We start from the raw sequence: 21,215 nt of genomic DNA on the forward strand, positions 1-21,215 counted from the left end.
GAGGGTCAAGAAGCAACAGTCAGAACCAGACATGGAACAACCGATTGGTTCAAAATTGGGAAAGGAGTACGACAAGGCTGCATATTGTCACCCTGCTTATTTAACTTATATGCAGAGTACATCATGAGAAATGCCGGGTTGGATGAATCAGAGGTTGGAATTAAGATTGCTGGGAGAATTATCAACAACCTCCGATATGCAGACGATACCACCCTAATGGCAGAAAGCGAAGAGGATCTCAAGAGCCTCTTGTTGAGGGTGAAAGAGGAGAGTGCAAAAGCTGGTTTGAAACTCAACATTAAAAAAAACTAAGATCATGGCATCTGGCCCCATCACTTCCTGGCATATAGAAGGGGAAGAAATGGAAGCAGTGACAGATTTTACTTTCTTGGGCTCCAAGATCACCGCAGACGGTGACTGTAGCCATGAAATTAAAAGACGCTTGCTCCTTGGGAGGAAAGCTATGGCAAACCTAGACAGCATAGTAAGAAGCAGAGACATCACCTTGCCGACAAAGGTCCGTCTAATCAAAGCTATGGTTTTCCCAGTAGTAATGTATGGCTGTGAGAGCTGGACTATAAGGAAGGCTGAGCGCCGAAGAATTGATGCTTTCGAACTGTGGTGCTGGAGAAGACTCTTACGAGTCCCCTGGACTGCAAGGAGGTCAAATCAGTCCATCCTAAAGGAAATCAACCCTGACCGCTCATTGGAAGGACAGATAATGAAGCTGAAGCTCCAATATTTTGGCCACCTAATGCGAAGAGAAAACTCCCTGGAAAAGACCCTGATGCTGGGAAAGACTGAAGGCAAAAGGAGAAGGGGACGGCAGAGGATGAGATGGCTAGATAGCATCACGGATGCAATGAATATGAACTTGAGCACACTCCAGGAGAGAGCGCAGGACAGGAAGGCCTGGCGTGCTATGGTCCATGGGGTCACGAAGAGTCGGACATGACTGAACGACTGAACAACAACATTACATTGTCAGCTGCTCTACCCCTTCCATGGTGAGGAGCACATCTAAACCAACTTCTTCCATCACAATTGAAGAGGCACAACTAAGCTTAGATGAAATTGTTTTTTTTAAGAACCCTAGTAGGGACATGGGGACCCTAAGGTAAGTACAGGGTTATGGTTTGGATCTCTTCTGCCCTGAATGTGGATGAAGATACGTAACTGGGAGACCCTGAGTGCTGGTCCAGGTTCCTAAAGATGTGGGATGCAGTTCTTTCTCTGCCACCTCATGCTCATGTTTCTCCTCTTTCTCTGGACCAATGATGACTTCAGATGCACATCAGTAGTCAAGGGACCAGCCCCTTCCTGTGGCTGAGAACCCGGATATTGGGGCATCTGGGATGGTCTCGCCCGCCTCACTCCAAAACTGTAGTCTATATCAGGTTGCCCCTTTCCCCAGGCTCCACCCACTAGTGTTTATTTTCTGATCTTTCTCCTCAACTCCAGCCTGCTCTGAAGTAGGAATAATCTGCTTGTCTATTTCTTCCTGAGGATTCTGTCCAAATCTTTCCCTCTGCCCCCTCCTTCTCCTGATCTACTTGTTTCCATGCTCCTCTTTTCTTTGTCCTCTTCCTCCCTTCTGCTTAACACACTTCCCTCATCTTGACTTTTTTCTTTTCCACTGGGCTCCTCTCCTCCTGCTGCCTTGGCTCTCCAATCTCCTCTGTTTACTTCCTCTGGTCCCTCTCTTGCTCCTCCCTTCCTCTCTGCTTTCCAACCTCCTTTTTCCACTACCATCCTCTTTCCTTCTCCTCCATTTTCCTCCTTTCTCTCACACACAACTTTTCCACCTTCTCTGCTCTCCTTCTCCTTCCTCATCCACTCTCCCCCCTTCTCCTCCATTCTCACCCCTCATCCTGTGCTCTTGCAGCCATTTAAATAGTCTCAGCTCACCATGCTGCTCCTGCATCTCACTCTGCCTTACCTCTGGCTCTGATTGGGAAAGACGATCATGTGGTGCCCACAAATCATGTTATTCCCAGGGACCACCGTTCAAAGCTGGTCCAACCAGCCCCTGCTTTGCTTGGAGTGGCAGCAGATGGGATGTCGATCCTCAGTGGTCCCTTATGTACATACCATTGGTAAATTGCCACTTGGTAAATGGTATTCAGCTGTCGTCGTTTCCAAAAAAAGAAGCTGGTATCTCATTTGGAGAGTTTCAAATGCAAATTATACATCATCATAAAAGAGATAACTTAGGCACCACTGAAGATGAACATATTGTTTTGAGGAATCCTTGTTTTATAGCCTGTTCTTTCACCTGCAGGAGGAATTAAATCATCATGATAAATGACTCTGGAGCATAGCAATCGCTTCAGTAGAATAACATTTCACCTTCACTGGTGTTACTAGAAAGGTCTTTGTGCCATGAAGTAGCCCCTGGTTCCATCCTTATGAAGCTGGTACCGAGACTGAATTTAATGACCTGTCCCAGGAATTCAGAATTTGAATAATCCCCATATTTATGATTGTCAGGTTCAAAAACTTGATCAACAACTGTGACTCATAAGCATTGTAATTTAAACCATTCTTCCATGAGATATTTAAGCCTATGTTTTCTGTGTGAGGGGGATTAAAGGGGAGGAAGCCCAATTTTCCCAATGGCATTTGAATTCTGCAATGAATCATCTTAAGATTTTGAAAGTACAAAATCTCCATATCAATAATTTTGATTGGTTCTACATAGGGTTGGAGGAATCAGTGTAAGTTTCTCCCACTGTCTTTTTTTTTTTTTTCCCAATCTTGAGTTTGTCCTGAATGTTGAATTATTTTTTTAAAGTGTGCATGAAAATTCATATACAGTTTTGTACACAATTTTAAACAGAGGGTTAGACAATCATGGAAGATAAGGCTATCAGTGGCTACTGGTCCTGATCATAGACTCATAGAATAGTAGGGTTGGAAGGGGCCTATAAGACCATCAAGTCCAACCCTCTGCTCAATGCAGGAATCCAAGTCAGAGCATCCCTGACAGGTGGCTGTCCAGCTTCAACTTGAAGACCTCCAGTGTGGGAGGCAATAGCTATCTCCAGTATCAGAGGCTAGGGAACATGAGTGGGAGGGTGCTATTGCACTCATGCCCTACTTGGGGGGTTTCCACAGGCAGGTGGTTGGCCACTGTGTAAACAGAATGCTGGATGAGATGGACCCTTGGCCTGATCCAGCATGGCTCTTCTTATGTTCACACACTTACACACAAATGTATGTAAGAAAGCCCTGGCTCCTTTGTTTGTTTCCAACAATTTAACTCTTCAGCCAAACAAAAAAAGGCTCCCAGAGTGACTTACAAAGATTAATAATGAGACGGTCCCTGCCCTCACGCTTACAATCTAAAAGACATGATACAAAAGGGAAAGGGATTGGCGGCGGGAGCAAAACCGAGATGTCATTTCTTAGTTTCAAAGTCCTTATAGGTGTTCTTGCTGGCAGTGATGGGTACTACTGACTCCCTGAAGCTGCTCCCTCTCTGGCTGAAGATGGTCAAGATGGTCTCACCCTTGCCATGGTATACATCCTGGAAGGCAGGGGGTGCAACCTTCCAATGGCCCTTGTTTCTCTGTCGGATGGATGAGGCCAAATGTCTGCAGTCCCAGGGAACAGACAGTTGGAGGTGTGTGTGATATGAAAAAGCAGCTTTGGGAGAGGTAATTTTGAGTGGAAAAGCAGCATGGGTAGGCAAGTGGGCTTTAACATTTCCCCATTGGCCCTTTTTCTACTCCCAATTGCCCTCCATTTCTTCCATCACATGTATGAATATCCTCAAAGAAAAAGGAGTGCGAAATAGGGGAAATGGCCTCCATTGCTTCTCTGCTCAAAATGGTCTTCTCCTTAAGTCCTTTTTCTTGAAGAAAAGTGTTCGTTGACCTTTGTTTCATGTGTTTGCATGTAGTTTGCCCCTTAGTAAAATCCATAAACATGTTGGCCAATATCTTCTAGAAGAAGTGTACATATTTAAGTGATGAACATGGGGTTCCAGACCTGTTGAGGCACTGGGCAAAATATATTAGAACAAGGGCATGAAAGTCAGGGTAGGTTGGTTCACACTATCACGTTTATTGTTCAGTCAGTTGCATTGGTAGGTTGGTGGGTTTTTAGAACATGTTTATGGGAATGTACATTGATAGCAGACTTTTGGAAACAAGTGGCAATGGTTATTTAGGATATGACTGGAATTCTATTTCTTTTAGACCTACTTATTATTATGGCCTTGAGTTGTCTCAGAACCTGACTCAATGAGATATTTGGGTTTTTTACTCTCTTAACTACAGGGGAAAAAATATTGTGCTCAGAATTGTGGGGAAAAGAGATTAATTCCTAGTACAACACTGGTTATCTAAAATGGGGGCTACTGCAAGAACATAATGTTAAAATTGCCTTACTTGATAAGATTGTGGGACAAAGGACATGGCTGGTATGACTTGTTTAAAGAATAAAAGAAATGTGTGCTTTATTGCAGGAACTGGGTGAAGGGTATTAGGTCAGAAGGATTATTCTTCCTTAGCAAGAGTGCCTCTTCTTCCACCCTCCTAATTTCAAGCAGCTTAGGTTATTTTAATGCAAACAGAAGATGAAAGGCTCGGGGTCATGCATCCCCTTGTTCATGCAGGTCTCAGAAGATATGCCATAGAATCTGTGTGTGTGTGTGTGTGCCCACGCGTGTGCAGTTTTTCTTTTCTTTCCTAATCTTCATTTAGGCTTGTGATATCCATCCCGTCCTGAAGTAAAGATGAAGAGAAAAGGAAGTAATTGAGACAATTAATGTGACTGGATGCCAGAAGGTACAATATTCAGGGTTGAAGAGAAAGGGAAAGAGATGGTATTTTATACAGAACTCCCCCTCCCCGGTTCAAAGGGATATATGAGGATTTATCTAGCCTGGTATCGGATGAAACCAAACCTCAGGCTCACACAACCCTCCATTTACTCTCTCCTTCCTCCTGGGTAGAAAGTAATCTCCAACCTGGTGCAATACCAGGTCCATCTGTATTCAGGACCTGCCGAACTCCTTCTTTCAATCTCCATGTACCAGGTTCTGGCAAGTGAACCTGTACCAGATGAGGGGGGGGGGTTAACCTGGGGAGAGCAGGGAAGGGCAAGGACCCATTACAGCAAACCACATGTGCTCCAATTCCAGAATAATTTGAGAAATGCCTTTTACACCTCCAGCAAACGGCCCCGTACAGCCGCCATTTTGCACAACATTCAGTATACGGAAATTATGGAGCCCCCATCTTGCGTAAAAATGGCAGACCGCAGTGAGGAGCGGGCAGCTGCAGGGTGCTCCCGGACCACTCAACAAGCACTCCAGGGCAATGGTGACTTGGCAGGTGGGCAGCAGCAGTGGCAGGTGGCAGCGGTGGCTCGGTGAGCACCTGCACTCGGTGGGCACAGGTGAGTCCGTCCATTCCTAGTGTGTGTCCTCACCTGCTCCACTCATTTAGCCCTCACATATGGAGGTTGAATGCCTGCATAGGGCCTTTTAAAGGAATGGCATGGGGGAAATCCTGACATCCTCACTTGTATCAGATAAAGACAGCAAACATTGAATGTAGATTCCCCATTTGTTTTGTTTTTGGAAACTTGCTGTTTGTTTTTAAGGCTGCAATCCTACACAAACTTACCTGTGAGTAAGCCCCACTCAACCCAATGGGCCGTACTGCTGAGTAGACATGTCTACGTTTGCACTGTACGGATGTTATATCCAAATTTTGTAAAAGTAGGTCCACAGTTAGGAGAAATAATGTGATACTCAGGACCAAGAGACAAAACAGACATTATTTTAAATCCGTATCTAGCAGTTACACCGTTTTAATTTTTACTCTAGAGTAGAGTCAGGGGCCCTGATCCAGACCAGGACTCTAGCCTGGGTGGGATGGAGCTTTTATGACCTGGGTTGGGCCCCTTGTATCTACTCTAGAATAAAAATGTTAAGTAGATGCATCTGCTAAACATGGATTTAAAGTACTGCCTTCTTTGGCCCAGATAAATTATTTCTTTGCTTCAGCTTCTAAGTTGCTTCTTCAATATGAAAACAAATTAGAGATAGTTGAAGTGACTTCGGAGGGCTTGTCACCCCAGGGCAACTGATCACCTCAACAGCTGCCGTGGACACTAGAAATCTCTAACAAAGGACTGCTGATGTTGTCACCAGAGCTTGGTTCCCTGCACTTCTTGAAGAAATAGATAACAGCTTGTGTCAAAGGCATGATAGGAGACATTGCATAGATGCAATTGGAAAGACAGAAGGGCACATACAGTGCTAATTAAAGAAAGATTGTTAGTGAGTTGTCCCAAATTTACTATCTACCTACCCTATTTCCATTTCGGTAGAAGAGCCCTTAGCAAATGTATGAGCAGATTCTCAAACAATTGTTCTGCAGAGGTCAACATGAACTTTATGTGGAAGGCCCAGATGTTGCCTTCCCTCTTGTGAAGTTTAATCCTTTCCTATCTGATCTTTCCTTTCCTGCTTACGTTCAACCTTTCCTAATGCAGTTCATTATTCAGTGGGAGAGTATTTGAAGATTTATTGGGCATACAAGCATACATGACCACGAACAGCTCCTCCATCCTAAAAAATAAATAAAAATAACAATGTTTTTGCTGTTTTCCAAAACATCCAACTGACATCTGAAAAAAAATTAAGGTTTAGATTTCAATTGGAGAAAGGAAGCACTGGAAAATGTCAGCCCAGCCCTAGTTGCAATCAGCTTGGCAAATCCTCTGTGGACCTTGGCATGTGCCCAATACAGCCAACAATGCAAAAGAGCCTCTGAGTTGCCTCTGATCTGGACTGACTTCAGTCTTATGTGGTCAATTTTTTTAAAAAAAAAACCTACTAAAATTCCCATGATCCACTGGCGTGCTTTAAATTTACAAAGATGCTTATTCTGGATCTCTAAAGGAGCAGCTAATCCAAGGATACCCAGACTATTTCGGTTAGTGGGCACTGTGAAAGATTGTTGGTCTCACCGCAACAACCCTGCAAGGTAGGCCAGGCCCAACTTGGCCACAAGTTTCCCAAAATTGACCCAGTAGCTCCCTTCCCAGGCCAATAGGCACTGTATTTAGCACTGCATTTCTACAGGACACACCACACCAACTGGAAGTTGCATAAAAGTTTATTAGGGGAAAAGGAACAAAGGGGAAAGAAAGGGGAGAGGTGGTAGGTTGTACAGGAAATTACAAGCAAGTAACAATAATCAAAGCAAAACCAGAAATGCCAAATACCAAGGCACATACTCCCAAGAGCAAAATAATAAAGGTAGCTAATCTATCCTATTCATACCAAAGTATGGGCCTCTCAGGATAGCCATCGACCAGCAGTCCCTAGTACTGTCAGGGCCAAGAAGATACACCCACCCCTTCTTTAGCCCTCTTTTTATTGCCCAGCCCTAGCAACTCAGGGCAGATTTGAAACACCTAATCAAAGCCCAGTCCCAGGACACCCCGCTCCACCCCCAAGAGGCTGAATCTTCCCACCAGGCATGGCCGTTATCATTTTCCCAATTAGCTGGAGCAGAGCGTGGCCTTGAGTTGCTGGGCTGGGATACGGCCAAAAGACAATCAACCTCCAGGTGGCTACTTTGTACGTGACTACCTAAGCGGCCCTCATGGCTCCCACTTCTACTATCCCATTCTTGACAGGCACATTTGGCATTTTAAGAGTGTTGTGGGTTCTCTCACAAAATGGCTTCCATTGAAGGTTTGCCCATTCATAAAATGGCTACCATGATGGGCATGGGCAGTCACAGAACACAGAACAGGAGGGCCAGGACCCTGGCAGGCACTGAGAGGTGTCTGTGGGGACCATGTTATGGACCCCAGAGGTAATCTGTATTGTGATGCTGAATACTCATTCTTGCTTTGAATCTAAGAAGTCATTCGCTCGATAAAATCAAGGTCCACTTAGTCTAGCATCTTTCCAAGAATCCCAGCAACCAGCAGGCCCTAGGTGGATCCATCAGTGGAGTGCTATCTAGCTCCTTCCTGCTGTGATCTATGAAGTAGGCAAATGCTTGTTGTTCAGCTATCTGGGAGCTGTCCTTGGCCTGCAGCAGGGGTGCTGAACCTCATTCAGCCTGAGGGCAGAATTCCATTTTGGAGAAGCTCTCGGGGTGGGGGTGAGGGGCTGAAGGCAAAAGACCAAGAATACCAAAAATACCAGCATATTTTAGCTTGCTTCCAGTAATTAAGCCTCAGGAGAGGCATTTCAAACTTTTAGAAGGGGGGTGGAAATTGCACAAAAGCAAGGAAACCACAAAACAATCTATGGTTGCAGGAAAGGTGTGTGGGGCTAGAGGAAGGGGTTCTGGATATCTGGGACCCCAGGATGTGGCCCCTAAGACTGAGGTTCTGCATCTCTGTTCTGTGGCTTCTGACCATGATCTGCTTCCTGATCTTACTTCAGTGCCTATCTTCTTGTAGAACAGCCTTCTCCATCCTGGTGCCATCCAGATGTTTTGGACCACAAATGCCAGTATTTCTAACCATTGGCCATGCTGGAAGAGGCTGATGGAAGTTGAAGTCCAAAACATCCAGAGGGACCCTGGTTGGGGAAGGCTGTCATGGAACGTCAAGTGGATTGTGCCTAGAGAATTCACTTGCTCACCAACTTCCAGTCATTTATTTGGCTAACTCTATCCAATCCCACCCTGCTTCACTAGGACTGGACATACACACCCAATATCATGCATCATTTAACATGATAAATCTCTTCTAATCCCTCGTTTTCTCCATGCATTACAAATATGTCAAAGACTTTTTCTTTATTTATGGAGAAGGCCCCAATATGTTCTGTAACTTGATGTCGCAGTCAGAATTCTAATTAGTTCTCCTTGTGTTGTCTGGCAACCAGCAGCTCTTTGCAAATTCCTACCTTTTCTTATTCAATTAAACTCCCTTAGTCCCTAGAGGAATTTCACCTTCTCAACCAATGCCTCATGCCCTACTATTGATTGGTGTTAAAGAAATGGTACAAAACTAAGCTTTGTTTAGAAAGGTAATCTAGTAGGAATAATTTGAGGAGATTCAAGGCATGATCAACAAACCACTTCAGTCAGTGTATTTGCAATTAAATTAATTTGCATCCGAAACTTAAACACATTCCTTTAAAGTAAGCAGCACTGAAGTCAGTGTGGCATATTTCCAAGTCATCACCCTAAGGCAGCCATGTCTGGGGATCTGACATTCACATTAATCTCTACTGTCTACAAGGGAAACCGCCTTCAACCAATACAAAATATGGTGGCCTAGCTATTATAAGGACCAGCCACCATAAATGCATCGTGCCAGTGCTTGAAAGACATTCATTGGCTGCCAGTTCATTTCCAAACTGAAGCCAAGGTGTTCACCTTGGCTTTTAAAAACCCCAAACTACCTGGCCTGGTACTGGCCAGAACTGTCTCCTTCCACATGAAGCAATCCATCAAGACCTTCAAAGGCCCTTCTTCAAGTGACCCTGCCACCAGAGGAGAGGCAGATGGCAAGAGAGAAAGGGCTCTCTATCTGTGGCCATTCCCAAATGATGGAACTCCTTCCCTACATATGTGCACCTGGTACCTTCATTGCTATACTTTCAACCAAGGGTGGGAAACTTTGGAAGGTCCAGGGGCCATCCCCCTGCCACAAACGCAGATATCCCCCCATGGGCCACACTTCTGCAGTCAGAGCTGGTGCACCACAGATTTCTGTGGGACACTGGCAGTGGTAGCAATCTCCCCCATTAGGTGATGATTTTCAGCAGCAAAAAACTTCTACCGAACGCTGCCCTGGCCAAATCTAGCTTGGAAACATGCTAAATTTTGCCAGAGTAGCTTTCCATAGTGGTTTGTTGCCAATTTTCAGTGGCAAATCAGCATTTTTATTGCCCCCACAAATTTTAGCAGTGGAGCAGCAGTGGCAGGGGTCAGGGAGACACACCAGGGGGTGGTTGGGGCTTCATGCAGCCCGTGGGAAGCATGTTACGCACCCCAGCTTCAGGTTTCTGGTTTTCTCAGATTTTAACACTATCTGATGGCCTTTATAGAATCTGTCTCCCTTCTTTTGACTGCTGCTTTTAATCCGCTGCTTGATTTTATTGTTTAAAATGTTATTGTTTTCTATCGTATGCTTTTAATTGTGCTATATGGTACGCCCTGCTGTTCTTAGCCACCTTGAGGAGAAGGTGAAAAGCAGAATATACATTTCTAGAATAAATAAGTAAATAACTTTAAATGTTTTAACTCCACACATGCATCATTCCAGGTGCATTCTGGGAAGTAAAACAGTGAATGGCAGCCACTGAGAAGAGCCCTGCTTTTAACAATTAGAAAAATGGGGCAAAAGACAAACTACTCACTACTGGTGATGGAAGAACTAGCCCCTGTTTGCATGACACACCGCATGTCAGACCCCCTCACCAAGGTCCTGTAATCGTGTGTAAATGGCCCCTTTACTTGTGTAGATGGCCATTTATGAAAAAGGCTGAACTGCCATTTTTATGCAAAATGGCAGCTCGGTGGACCAGTGGGGACCACTGCACTTGCCTGGCTTGTGCGCGCTGAGTCAGGCAAGCACGGTGGTCTGCATGCTGGAATCTGGGAGGCCAAGCAGGGGGATGTCCGCTGGACTCCACCCCCTTCCTGGACTCCCTCCCACAACATCCCTATTCACTCCTCTAAGTGTCACCCAAACGTTTTGAAAAGTTTCAGAATTGATGGAATCTCTTTCAGAACTGATAGAATTTGAGAACGGATTCCATCAATGGATGGAATCTCTTTCCCAAAAATTCACCACCTGAGAATAGATTAGTAAATTTGAGGTGGCGGGTGGTATTTTGTTACAACCCTAGAGTTCTGACTGGTCCTGGCTGAAACCTGGAGGGGATTCACTGCATCAAAACCACCAGCTTCCACAGCCCTCAACCCAGAAACCGCAGAACAGAGAATGGAAGAAAGCCATCCTTCCACCAACCCCTATCTCTGCCTTTTCTTCTGCTATTTCTTTCCAGGCCTCTAATCCCTCCTCCATGCTGCCCAGTCCTCGCTCCATTGTTCCCCTCCCTCTGATCCCTACCCCCAACCCTGACCTTTCCTTCCTTCTCCTCTACCTCCTTCCTAATCTTCCTTTCTCCCGTATCTCTACCTCTTCTGCCCACTCCCCAGCCCTCAATGCTCCTATCAACAAAACTTCCTTTTGTACCCCTCCTGAACAGAATAGTGCACCACTTTATTTTGAATTTAATTTATGGAGGTAATGATGATTGATGAATAGGGTAATTAACTGAATGGACTTGATTACATTTTGGAGCAGGGCCTGGGCAGGAATTGGGGAATTTACAGGGGATGGGTGACCCCTTGATTCACTCTTGACTTGCTTTTCGATTAACAGTCCAACACATTTTTTGAAACTCCATTTTGGTGCAATTTTTAGGGGTGTGTGAGAAAAGCACAAGCAAAAGCCTACCGGGCACTTTTTGTGTGTGGATTTTTCACACCTGTACACAGCCATTGAAAATGAATTGTAATTGAAAAGGACCTACTGCTTTGGGATGATCTGAGGTAGGGTGCAAATTAATTGAAGAATCTATTTTATTTGGGGTGATTTGGATGAGAAATTGGCTAGCTTTGCCTTCTGTGAAATTTAAATAAATCCTAGTCATTATTCCTAAAATTACCTATATTGGGCAGTATCCAGCACTGCCAGTCTGCTTATGTTATTGATGTTCCTTTAGTGTAAGTGACCTCTAGCAGTATGCCAATAGCATGAACTGGCATGAAGGGTTTTCCTGGAAAACTCTTTGCACCAGTTTGCACCATAGGAATACCACTAGAAGTCACTTACACTAGCAGTATGTCAATAGCATAAGCAAACCAGCAACGCTGAATACTACCCATTGGTATATATTAGCAGATGCACATTTTAAGCAGATTTGTGTCCTATGGGGCTGTACCCCAAATCTTCTAAGTGCCGGGCAACACCCCGACACTCATCGTTACAAGTTGATGGATGTCATCCCCACCCCACCCACCCACCCACCCCTTTTTGGCAGAAATAAAGCAGATAAATGTTAAGGGAGGGAAACAGTAGAAAAAAGTTAAGTAAGTCTTAAGCAATCTATTAGAAGAATAAAGGTAAGCAGTATGACAGACGATTTGGAAAAGAGACATTCAGGCATAGGAAGAGGCATTGCTATATGGTGTAAGATGGCCATTTGACTGGATGAGAGAAATGCAGCACATTTAAAGTTCCATCTTTATTTATAGGCTTGAATGAATAATGAATAAATTATTGTGGCCATTGGGTAGTTCTCTCACCCCCGCCTCCACCTCCAACTGTCAAGACAAGTCAATACAAATGTTCAAAATTGGACTAAATCCTCCTCTGAAAACAAATTATTTCTTAATTAATCTATGATTCAGAGCAACCTGTTACAGTACTTTGGCCTTTTTATCAATATTCTGGAGAAGATGTCGGAATGCCATGAATACAAGCAACAGTGCCAACAGTACCAATAGGGCTCAGATAAAAAACAGCTGAAAACCAAAATAAAAAAAGGAACAGCTGCACCAATTGAATTCCCAACACGTTTTGACACTGGGCTTTATCAAGGGGAAAACTCTTAAAGATTCTTTTGGAGGATTCTCTCTCCCTTGCTTCTTCATCCAGAAGAATCTCTAAGAGTTTTCCCCTTGATAAAGACCAGTGTCAAAACACATTGGGAATTCAATTGGTGCAGCTGTTTCTTTTTTTATTTGAATGCTGCAAATACCCATGATTCTCTGCTCCCAATGCAAATACTGCATATTCACACTTCTGGAAGTGTCTAGAAAAGGCAGCATGTCTGAGATGATCATGGATCCAGTGGGTAAAGTAGCGCTGGACTGAAACTTTCCCTCCGCCTTCACAGGTCTATTTGTGGTCTATGAAAGTGGAGCATCGTGGGTCACTTTGGGGTGGGGGAAGAAATCTGTAAATTTGTTGTGGACAGTTATCATTACCATAGGAGGTAGCAGAAGGTTTTCTCATGTTTTTATTTTTATACACAAAAATTTGGAGCTGTTTGAAGTGGTGGCAGAGTTGTCATGAGCAGCCCATCTGCAGTCTATCTCCTAGAATGCCTGAAGGGGAATGATACTATTTCAGGGGTCCCCAACCTTTTTGGGTCAGTGGACACATTTGGAATTTTGATAGTGTCATGGGCGCTCTCACAAAATGGCTACCATGGGGGGACTTTCCCATTCATAAAATGGCTGCCATGGTGGGCATGGGTGATCACATAACACAAAATGGCTACCACAGGGGGTGTGACTGGTCATAAAACACTCATTTCCCAGAAGGCAAATGGTGAGAATCATCATCATCTGCCCAGAAACCTTAAGTATGAGGCAGAGATTGGGTTGGGGCTCCAAATCACAAAACCTTTTTAAACAAAACAAAACAAAAAACAAATAAAGATGGTGCTGGATGGCAGCACTTTGCTTTGCAGCATGCCAGCATGCCAGTTTTAAAAATAAATAATTTAAAATCCAAAGGAATAAAATTAAAAAGGAAAGACAAGGAGTCTGGCAGGTGCCAAGGTGTTCACAGCCAAAGTGATCCCCACAGGCACCCTGTTGAAGATCTCAGCACCATGTAGCACCATTCCAGGAGCATTATCGGTGGGGGAAAAAAAAAGATGGATGTTCCCACTGATTTTCAGCCCTCCCCCCAATACAGCTGTTATTCTACTGCCATATTCAGAGGTCATCATCCAACCCCTTAAAATGCTGAAAAACAATGGGCTGAATTTGTTGGCCCAGCACTAAATCAAAGGGTGAATGGATGCCCCAGATGATGTGGAGTAAAGTCAAATGTGCAACCGTGATTCAGATTTGCATTGAGTGGCACAGTCTATGGTTCTGAGTGGGTATATTATGCATCCATAATACACAAGCAATGCAACCATGATTGCAATCTACATAGCAAAATATAGTGTATCTGCTCTGGGTGATAGGTGTCCTGGACATGCAATGTCCGAGTGTGAGAAAACAGAAATCTCCATGGAATAAAGGGATCAGATCTGCACATGTCTAGCAAAATTTCACTGGTTTCTCTCTCTTTTTTCTGTTCTCTGCCTGATGCTGCTCCTTAGTGCAGGTTTCCAATATTGTGCTTGAAGGGATTGAAGGCTCTGCATTTTTGCCTAACCTTGTTGACAAAGGTTAGGCAAAACCCTGCCTTGAAGGTTTGAGGCCTACAGAGGCAAGGAGAAGAAAAAAGTCAGGCCCAGAGACCTGGGGTTTCTGTTGGGAAAGGGTATCCCTGAGATGAGTAGTTTCATTTCCCCAGTTAAGTCCCGTTTCTGTTTCCCCAGTTAAGTTTCATTTCTTCAGGTTTGAAACAGTTCTTTTGATTTTAAGGGAGGGGGGTATGTAAAGAGAGTGAGAGAGTTTAATTTACCAGTAAACTGCTGTGGTTAAGCCCTGTGTCAATCACCCCATGTTTACAGCCTAAACCCCACATTACTGGGAAAAGGAAGATAAAAGAAGGGTGATGGGACTCTTAAGGAGGCAAGAGATCCTTAAGGAGTTGCTCAGGGGGCCCAGATCATAAGGTGGAACCCCGACACCTGCACTTGGAGGTCCCTACATTCACTGCTCAACAGCTGTTTCCTTCCATAGGAACACAGGAGGCTGACTTATACTAAGTCAGACTCTGGGTCCATCTAGCCTAGTCTTGTTGACACTGTGGCAGAGGCTCTCCAGGGTTTCAATCAGGATTATTTCCTGGAGATGCTGGGGATTGAACTCGAGACCTTCTGCGTGCAAGGCAGGTGCCCTGCCACTGAGCTACAGCAGATGAAATGCAGCACCGTTCGTAAAGGGCTGGTTTAAATATGTCAGATTTAGGTTTTATCAAAGACTTGAATCAGGTCTTTTGTTATTTATGGTTTATTGAAAAGCTTTTTGAGATTATTTTTAACAGTAAAAGAAATCCCTCTCCTTCTTTCCCATTCATAGAGTTGATTGTACAAGAAATATAACAATCATCCTCTGTTTTCCCTGTCCCATCCCGTCCCACACACACACACACACTACCTTTCAGGTCACTGATGTGTGTACTAAGTTCTGTGTCTTACATATTAAGCCATATGCAATTATCACTTTCACATCTGCTAATTTGCCTACTATGGTATTATATTAAAAAGAGAACAAAAACAAAAGAATAGGGGGGAGGGGAATTTAAAAAGACAGGAAAGGAAAATGATAGTGATTGCTCCCCATGTGGTTTACCCCCTCAGTCAATCACTATTCCCAAAGCTGTGCACCAGGACAGAACTATTAGTTTGGCACAACAAAGGCACAATCCTATGCATGTTTAGGGTGTCTAGTCCCAAATTCAGGGTGGCTGGAACATGGAGGAGATGATCTCCTCCACGATCCACCTGCCCTGCATTGGATAGTTGGCCGCCTCCGAGTTAGGAGGCAGCCCACTGTCCCCATAGGATTGCACCCTAAGGGAGCAATCCTATGGCTGCTAGTCAGCAGCTAGACGGCCATAGGATACGGGAACCAACCTCCACGCCCCCCATCCCGTGCTGCCTCGCAGGCAGCTTGGAACAGCCCCGTGCTCCGCACTTGGAAGAGGAGTGCAGAGCGGTGAAAACAGGGCATTCCAGGGGGCGTTCTGGGGCAAGGAAGGTGGAAATGCTGGTATGACACATCCTATGTGTCGTCCGACAGCCTCCTCCCCTGCTCTGCCTTTCCGCAGCTAGACAGCTTTGAAATCAGCTGTCTAGCCACAAATGCAGGGTGGCTGAAGCGCAGAGGGGACGATCCCCTCCGCACTTCCCCTGCCCTGTATTGGATAGGCGGTCGCCCCCAAGTTTGGAGGTGGCTGCCTATCCCAGTTGGATTGCTCCCTCTGTAAGTTAATAAAGACTGGGCTTGCTTCTTCTGGTTAGAAATTTGCTTAGTTATATCGTGAGCTGCTTTGTGAAGACTTGGACCTTGAAAAGTGGGCTATAAATACCTGGACAGATGGATAAATAAGGCATGCCCAGAACAGTGGCTCACACAGAAACACAAGGCATTGGCTCCTCTGAGATCAGGCAACATATTCTTTAAAAAGTGAAACTTTTGGAGAATGTAAGAGTTAAGTGTGCCGCGCAGTTTTCTTTCACAACAATGGGTGCCTCAGCCATCAAAAAGGTTGGGAAGTACTGCTCTAGACATACAGATCCTGTAATACTACACACTACCAGGTTCATCTCGGGAGAGAAATGCTTGTAGCTGTCACCAGTAATTGCTTTCATGACGTTGATTCAGCTGTCAGAAGCGATATATTCCAGTCCCACTGCCCACGATGTTAGTGAGTTTTGAGGTCTGCTTCTGTTCCTCAAGCAGATTAAGCTCAAATCCGCATTACTAAGCTCTTTCAGGCACAGAGAGTAGCCACTGAATTCTACCTTTTGGAACCCTTTGGCAAGATAAAAACTTTCCAGTAAGCAGCAGTTTCTGTCCATCATTTAGTCCTTATCACTGTTCTAACCATTGCTAGGAGCAAATTATCTGGATATTTATAAAAGCAGACCCCAATGTTTTGTGTTGTAAAATCATGAAGTACAATCCTATGCATGCTTACTTAAGAACTAAGTCCTATTGTGTTGTATGGGGCTTGTTCCTAAGTACATTTGAGTCAAATTGCAATCTAATACTGCAACGTTGAGCTTGTCTGTTCAGAAGGAAGTCCCGCTGAGTTTAATGGGACTTACACCCAAATCAGTGTGTATAGGTAAGGTTTGTAGCCTAAATTATGGATGGCCAACTTGCAGGTCAGAGGCTGTCCAGTGAGTAATTTTATCTGATTCCTAGTGGCCCTTCCAAATTCTAATTATGGGGTGCAGGTAGAGATTTCTAGTGTGCTTTCTGAAATATTTCTTGCTACTCCAGTTGTTCCCCCAGCTTTTACTCATATGTGTATCTACTGGGTTGGATTCAGGATATGCCTTCCACCTGTAGAAGATTCCTCCACCCAATTTTTGGAGATTCACCCCTTCCCCACCACACCACATTCAATACAGTCTCCTGAGTCTTCATGTGGCATTTTCAGGGGGCTGGAGGGGCTGCCATGGGGAGAAAGGGGCAAGGTGAGAGCCAGTGTGGTGTAGTGGTGAGACTGTTGGACAGGGAGCTGGGAGATCTGGGCTCTAGTCCCCACTCAGCGATGGAAGCTTACTGGGTGACTTTGGGCCAGTTACAGACTCTCAGCCCAACCTCCCTCACAGGGTTGTTGTTGTGAGGGTGAAATGGAGGGGGGGGATAATGTAAGCCGCCTTGGGTTCCTTGCAAGGGGGAAAAAAAGCAGGATATAAATAAATAAATAAGGAAGTCCACTTCCACCAGCCCGGTTGCACATGCCTCAGGGGAGGCTGCTGGCCTCGATTTCAATGGGGCTGTGAATCCATTTTGGGTTTCAGAACCAGCCAGAATTCTAAAGGAGTTATCCAAGGTGCTGAGCCCTAACCCCCAAATGGTTTCTGTACCTTGGATAGCTCCTTTATACTTCTCGCTGGTTCTGACTGAAACTCAGAATCTATTCAGAGTCCCACTGAAATTGGAGCCACCACCCTCCACTGACATGCCTAAATCTGGATCAAACCCAATGTCTAGATCAAAATCCAAGAAGAACAGTTCTTGTCCATGATCAGAGTCTTTGTAGTTCTATTTATTGGGAAATTTCTCCACAAAGAATGATTCCAAATATAGTTTGCCTCCCACATGCAACCTGAAGTGGTACAGTCCATTCTACAACTCAGGACTCTACCACTTCATTTGGCTGCATCTATAGATCCAGCCTGAGACCTGGTTCTGGGTATATTGTAGAATCATAGAGTTGGAAGAGACTTTGGGTGGTCAACTAATCCATCCAACCTAGTGGTTTGGATTAGTTTGGACTGAAATGCCCCATGTTTCAGTCAGAACCACTCAGAACTGTAAAGGACTCTAATTAGAACTCTAATTAGAGTTCTGACTGATTCTGACTGAAACCCAGAGTGGATTTGCCGCCCCACTGACATCGGAGCCAACAGCCTCCAAGTCCCTGCTCAATGCAGGCTTTGTGATGCAGCTACAGCACCCCTTACAGATGGCCATCCAGCCTCTGCTTAAATACCTCCAGAATGGTCTTAGCTTCCCCAAACTCATTTTTCTGGAGCTTTCCTTGAGGTGTGATAAAGAAGAGGCCCCCAGTTTCACAGACAAGGCGGGAGGGAGAAACCATTTTCAGTGCAACATTTCTCATGTGGATTATGTATGTTCATCCACATTCAACTCGGCGGGGCTCGTTTCTGAGCAAACATGCTTAGGATTACACTGCACAGCTTGAACTAATCTACCAGTTAAACCTTTTAAAACTGATGGCCTCCAGTAAAAAATGCAGAGCTTTCATGTGCAGTCCCGGACAGGACAGAAGAATAATCTTTCCTGCATTTCTAGATTAAACACCTCTCATTTTTAGCACCACGACTCTTCCCGGTTTTGGAAAAGAATGAATAAGAGTGCTGTCTCTAAGATACCGACAGGTGTGTGAAAACCATGGATAAATGGTGACATTTTAATAGCAGTCAGTATAATTGTTCTGCAGTCGATCAACATTTTTTTGTTATCTAGCTTTGTAAATGGTTTATTAAAAATACCTTTTGCCTTTGATTGAAAGTGGGGGTAGCACACATGCAGCTGTTTGTACAACTCAAATGAGCCACTGTCATAGGCAATAAGACGATGCTACAGGTTGGTAATAATTGGAAGAAGGCAAGACAGCTTCAGTTTAGAGGAAGAGACATGAAAAGTCCAATGCAATTTTACTACTTATTAAATAGAATGTATGCTTGTATAAACAACACAGAACAGGGCTACATCTCCGTCGTGTAACTCATCAAGGGATTTTATATTGTGATGCATCAAGGGAGTTTGTAATGGTGAAGTTTCTGGCAGTGACTGGCTGAGCTACTCTATGATGGTGCAGGCAGAAGGGTCTCTGGTTAGGGATGGGCAAACTCACCCTAGTCTGGGCTGTGTGCCTCTCGCCAGACCCCGACCAGCCACTCACTTCTGCTCACCATGTGCAGTGAGCTGCTGTCCACAAGTGTCTGGCAAGTGGTGTGTGGCTGCCCGATCCCTCACCAAACTGCAATTTTGTATAAAAAGCTCAGCCTTTTTCATAAATGCCCTTGTGCGCAAATGGCAGCCATAAAGCAGCCATTTACACACAATTATTTACACAGAATGGTCCATTTATGCCTGTAATTCTGCATAAATGGATGCTTTACGGCCACCGTTTGTGCACATGGCCATTTACAAAAAAGTCCGAGCTGCTATTTTTATGCAAAATGGTGGCTCAGCAAGAGATCAGGTGGCCACACACAGCTTGCTGGGTTCATGAACTGGAGCCTGGGGGGCCAAACAGAGGGATACCCCACCCCCTTCCTGGACTCCTGCAGCATCCCTATCTTTGGTTGCCAGTGGTTGATTCTGCAGAGGGGGAAAGCAGGCAAAGGTCTCAGGAAAGGAGGAGGAGAAGGACTTAGGAAAGGTGCAGGCAGTAGCCTTAAAAGTAGGGATGGAGAACCAGCCATTTTTGAGCTCGCCTAAATTCTCTGAAAATTGCTTTGAAGCTCATTTCGGATCACTTACACTTTCCTTTTTGACCTGATTTTTGGCTCGTTGGAACAGGAGAAGTATGTATTTCTGTGCACATTTTTGACTAATGTGTGTAAATGTGTACTTCTTTGAAAAATTCATATTTAAAAAATGCATTTTCAAATGCGATCACAAATTGAGGAATTCACGAACATTTCTAAAAAGAAAAAGAAAAGCCTCCCCCCCTTTGTGTTCACATTCAGTATTGTGAACAGAGCATGTCTGCATAATTTGCAAACAGAAATGAAATTGTTGTACATCCCTAACTAAAAGGCAGCAGGATGAGGGACACACATAGAGTGGCTAAGTAATGAGTATCGGAAGAGGAAATGGTCCAAAGGAATGAGGGGTGGAAAAATGCGAAGGAGAGGTAAGCATAACAAGGAGCAGCGTGAGTGAGGAAAATTGACTTGAAATTACCAGAGAAATTGTTTGTTGCAGCACTCTTCAGTGGACATAGCTATAGAGGCCTCCTGTGCCTGGTCTATGGGGTGAGTTATCTGGCCATACTGCTCCTCAGCCAAAGATCTGGATGCTTATTTCAAACCAGTGGTCAAACATCTCCTCACCATCACTTCCTTGGTCTCCCTGGCCTTAATGTCCCTTAATTTGTCTTCTCCTTTATGTCTGCCTCCTTCACCTATCTTTCCTTTGAACTTCTGCCAATTCTTCCTTTAGCTAGCTTGCCCCCTGGGCATCTTATTCTTTAGTTCCCATAAAACAATGAGCTCTTTTCTTAGTCCTTCATCTCCCTCACATCACTATTTCTTATCCCTTTTCTCTCAAATTCATAGAAATATCAAAGGGTATCAATCAGGACAGCAAAATGGAGCTTCCAGATACAAAAGCAGCACAGGTCTAAATGCTACATGCTGGGGACAACCAAGAGGCGGTGCTTGTCATTGCCTTCACACCCTGCTTGTGAGTTTCCAGAGGCCTATGACTAGCTGCTGTTGAAAATAGAGAGCTGGACCATATGGCCTGATCTAGCAAGGCCATCTCTATAGACAGATGGTGTCCAATGGCACATTGCCCTTCTTTCTAGGCCCTGTGTGGGGGGTCTTGATGTTGTCTGGCCTAGCTGAATTGTTTCCCTCCCTTCAGAGAATGTGTTTATACTTAAAGCAATCTGCAGAAGTTTGATCCATTTGCAAAATGAAAGTAAAGGGCTTCATATAAAGCACTGTAATGTAAACCAGCAGTAGGCAACCTTTTTTAGCTGTAGGTGCTTTTGGCCATTTAAGAAACTGTTCTGGGCACCACCAAAAAATGGCTGCAATGAGAGGCATGGCAAAGGACATGTAACCTGCCCCAAAGACTGAGTGCATGGCAGAATGTGTTGCCAAGAGGCAACCATTCTTTTGAGGATTCAGAATACAATCAATGCACTAATGGGTGAAGGCTATTGATTTTTTGTGCAAAATACAGATTAATACAGTAATCAAAGCAGAAGAAAGCAGAACACAATACTTGCAGCAATCTAATTCATAGCAAAAACATAAGCACGTGTCCTTTCAGTCACTGGGAACCCCCTTAACC

General features: G+C 44.5%; 1 long non-coding RNA gene across 1 annotated transcript in view; it reads right to left on the reverse strand.

Moving 5' to 3' along the window:
* Positions 1-534: 534 nt before the first annotated feature.
* LOC146344608 (uncharacterized) overlaps positions 535-21,215 on the reverse strand; it is a 45,451-nt gene continuing 24,770 nt past the window's right edge. Inside the window, exon 4 of the long non-coding RNA XR_014792265.1 lies at positions 535-4,730. This is a non-coding gene — a long non-coding RNA (uncharacterized LOC146344608). The remainder of the gene's footprint in view (positions 4,731-21,215) is intronic.

This window comes from Heloderma suspectum, chromosome 5 (assembly GCF_057233095.1).
Source record: "Heloderma suspectum isolate Gila_16-S chromosome 5, 16-S_ref, whole genome shotgun sequence".
NCBI classification, from domain to species: Eukaryota; Metazoa; Chordata; class Lepidosauria; order Squamata; family Helodermatidae; genus Heloderma; species Heloderma suspectum.